Source organism: Diorhabda carinulata, chromosome X (assembly GCF_026250575.1).
Source record: "Diorhabda carinulata isolate Delta chromosome X, icDioCari1.1, whole genome shotgun sequence".
Classification (NCBI taxonomy): Eukaryota; Metazoa; Arthropoda; class Insecta; order Coleoptera; family Chrysomelidae; genus Diorhabda; species Diorhabda carinulata.
In genome coordinates, this window is record NC_079472.1 from 7,534,648 (window position 1) to 7,539,212 (window position 4,565).

A 4,565-nucleotide genomic window follows, 5' to 3' on the forward strand; every position below is an offset into this window, starting at 1 on the left:
AAATAGCGCTGGAGTCAATGTCCCGTTTAGAGATTATTATGGATGACATCTTCGTAAATGTGTTTACACCAATTCGATCGCGTAGAACATTCACCACTTTTATCAAAATAAAAACGCGTTTGCCTCGGGTTTGTACTGGTCTCAAAGAGATCTCAAGGAGGTAAGGATGTCAAAGATAAAACAGGCGACTACGCTCGCTAACGAGATGTATTGTAGAAACACTGAACAGCTAAAGCACTTGAAAAATGTTGAAAAGTTGATTGAAACTTTTACCTTAGCTTAAATACTAAGATTGAATTTAATATCGCAGCACTGTGACTGATATCGTGACTGAACCCTCGACTTCGCCTCAAACGATTCCTCTACCAAAATATTCTCTTTGCATAACCGAGGTCACGGCGGTGCTTCGAGAGACATCAACGCAGTGATATTCATCTTTTGTATTTAATCTGTCATATTACTATCTTGTTAAATAGTCAAGAGACGAATTTATTCGATGATGGAATACAGAAGCTAAAGCCACGCCTTGACAAGTAATTAGATGTTAATGATGATTATATTGAGAAGTGAGAATCATTTCATATTTTAGTTTGTAATAAGACTTACGTCGATAACTAAATTTTTTCCTACTTTATCATCAAATCGTTTTCACTAGAAAAATGACCAATTAATACTATTACTATAAATATATAGCGAATAACTTGAACCAACAATTTACATTTCTGTAATTCACTTGAGCTCATCGAAAATGTAGCTCTCTGTTGGTGGAAAAGTTTTCCGTTGTGTATTTTTTGAGTGCATCCATTACAATCAAATCTTTCCTCTTCATAACATAACTGTTAAAAATAACTTATTTTCTTCTCCGTTGCTTCTCCGTATAACGTGAAATTTCCGTCAATTTTCATTCCAACATTATATATGGAAACGAATTCAACTACGTCACTCAGAAATATAGCACGGGGCTTTCATGAACATTATCAGTTTAACTTAATTACAGTTACATAAACTCCGGTCGCAAGTTGAAAGGTTCTTAATTAGTTTGGTTCATTTGAAACTTGGTAGTAAGGCTTTATACAAAAAAAGTCAGTTATCCCAAATTTCACATTACGATTTCTTATGAACGCGCATACTCTCAATCTAAATTATTAACAGTGGACTAAACTCTGCTAGAGTTCGACATAGATGTTCAAAAAAAAGTTTCTAGTGAAGAAATGATGATGTGGATTAGTAAAGAAGGAACAGCTGCGAGAAGAAGAGCAAGCAGCTTTTCAGCTTGGTAGACAAACAAGCGACATGTAACCAGGAGACTAACAGAACTTAAAAAACTAGTGAAGGTAATCAAAACATCATACGACAAAGTAAGATGCCATTGTCAGATGGCTGGTATAAGATCAAACTAATTTATAGAGAAAAAAGGACAAATCAAATGAGAAGTCCAACGAGTTGAGGAAACAAGAAATCAACTATATTCGATAATAAACTATAAACATTGAGAACCAGTTATATTTAGCACATTGTTATATACAGTGTCCTCAAATTAGTGAAACAACTCTGGTAAAAGATAACAAATTCTTGATTCAAATTTTCATTTTTTCGAGTCTATTTCCATTTCTAGCATACTTATAGTTTCGAAAAATTGATTATTTGGAGATTTTCAAAAAACCTATACAGTAAGCTTGTGACCTTAATATTAATGTTAAGTTCTCGACCGAAGGTATTAAGATTCCCCTTAAGACAGAAACAAATTTGGTGATTTTGAATTGTTTGACACTTATAGATCAGGAAGATGAACAGTATCAAGCAAAGATATGCTAAGAATAGAATTAGAAGCAAGTTAATGTGCTAGAAACCTTAATCGACTCACCAAGAACATTTGAAATATACTAGAAAAGTAATCAGATAATTGGGTCCCTCATAATTTGTTTAAAGAGAACAAAGCTAACAGATCCATCACATGCAATTTACTACTTGAGCGGCACCATACAGAACCTTTTTTTGATCATTTGGTTATAGGAGTCAGTACTATATGATAATCCAAAATGGTAGTGGTTCTCTTCAATTCCTTTAATGTACTGTACTAAATAATACTAAATAATTATTCATTTTATTTTCTTATTGGAAAAAATTTGGATGATGATGATAACGAAGCTGATTACATTATTGTTAGAAATTTATTCATTTTTATTTATTTCAAGCAAGTGACATTTCTTTCTTGTTTCCCTCTGTCGGTGGCATCTTTCTCTCGTAACTTGACATAACAATTAAAACGTTACTAAACAAAAAACAAAAATAATGAAGCAAAACATATTTTTATTTTTAAATTTCTTTACCGCAGGGGCATTTCATAGCATCGCTTTGACCATGGACTGGTTTTTAAAGAATTGAATGCTCTACAAAAGTATCTATTGCGGCCAAGCCGTAACTGAAACCGGTAGTAAGGGCAGTTAAACTTAATTTTTTCATTAAATTCGCGTTTTTTCATATTTATCAAGAGCTACAAAAATGTAAGCAATAGAATCTGTAAAAAAATCAATTTTCTACAAAAAAGATCCGGAGATATTTAATGATAATGTTTTTGTAATTCCAAATTTTCATCAGAAATCAAGTCAAATTATAAAAAATATCTCTTCTTTATTATCCACCACTACCTATTTTTTTTAATGGAACGGTATAAACAAATTTATATAGTCGGAAACATTCCTAACAAAAAAAATTTTTTAATAAGCAATTAAAAAGTACATTTCACCTCTTTCGTCTAGTTACATATTTTAGTTTTAGCTGACATCTGATAAATTACAAAAATTTCTTATCTAGCCTGTCAATTTATCAATAGATAGAAAGCCTTTTTTTAACAATAGATAACAACATATATCCGACTATTTATATTTTTTTACCATTTGAAAAAATGTAATTAGGTGAGAAAGTAGTTATGGATAATAAATATGAGATATTTGTCATAATTTGACGTGAAATTTGGTATATGGGCCTAGATTTTGATTCTAAACAACTTTTTCTACTTTACTCCACAATAAAAGAGTCATTTCACATACCTAAAACATATTGTTTCTGCAGTTAACATAGTATTGATTGCGAATCCAGAAAATGTAATACTGAAATTAATAAATATATTAAATACAAAGTTTTGGACAACGAAAATGGAGATAAACATAAAACAATGAGGAAAAAAATACTAATATTCTCGAATAGTACGATAACTATTTCTACAATAATATATTTAATTGGAGAAGAGAAGAGAATTGGATAGAAGAACCATAATAGAGACAATATTTCGATGGATCATTCAGAGAAAATTTGGGAAAAAAGGAAATAGAATCGAGTACGGATATATAAGAAGAGTTACGTAGTGCGGTACTTGAGTTCTTAGCCTAACATAGTAAGAAAAGTCTTAAATATTCTGTTTCCATACACTTTTGTCTGACATAAACGTCTAGGTCACTATAAAGACAGTATGTATTTTAAGAGTTGACTTATCATACACCGCCAGTTTAATTTCATTGTAGCTATAAAATATTTCATCCCTTTACTCGGCCTTGCGAGTAGATTTGCGAACGAAAAATAGTCGGACGGGATTAATTCCAGGCAATATGGTGACAGTTCAATCTCTGTGAAGCCTCATTAGTCTACAGCAGCCTTGCTGCGCTCACGGTTGTATTCGTTTTCTTGAAGACAATCAATAGGATACATTCCTAGTCCGAAAATATTTTAGTCCTCACTTTTGTGATGCTTTTCGTGACTTTTGATTTTTGGCACAGGCTCTGCTTTCTGATAGCACTCCCATGAATCTCTTTTCGATGTCAGTTAATCGTACCATAGTTTCATTACTCGTTACAATTGATCCGCTTACACTTTTTTAATCCTAGCAGCAAAGCTCTAAAAATCGATCAAAACATTCTACTCGACGCTGCTTTTACACTGCGCTGAGAATAACAGCGCGGAACTCAATTTGAGACATTTTACAAAACAAATTCACTACAATGTCGATCGAGCTCTATAATAATAAAAAAGATCTTTCGATACTTGGAACTGACGCGTTCACATGATTTTCGCGAATGCCCTCCATTTACTATATGAGGCCAATAATACATGGACCGCACTATAAAACTAAGTAAACACTTAAGAATGAGTCAACAAAGAATAGTCATAAACATAATCGAAGTAGATAAAGCTAGTAAAATGTAAAAAACACAAAGAATTGATCAGATAGAGAAAATCCCATGAAACAAAAAAATAGAGGAAATTACTTGCTACGGTAAAATAGTACAGACAGTCTCAATTCGAATCCTATAAAGGTATAAAACAAGAAGAAGACGGAAAAATCTGGTTCAAATATGGTTAATCAGATATTTTCTTGAAATTAGTGATACCTCAATTACTTCAGCTTTATCATTACATCAATTTATGGAAAAGATATTTTCATTATTCTGAGTAGATTCCATTTTTTTCAGTGTAGATATATATTATCAGGAAAACCATGTAGACAGGTTGCGTTGTGTTTGATGTTTGATACGAAAATAATCTCCAAACAAAACTCATGTTTTGTGGTT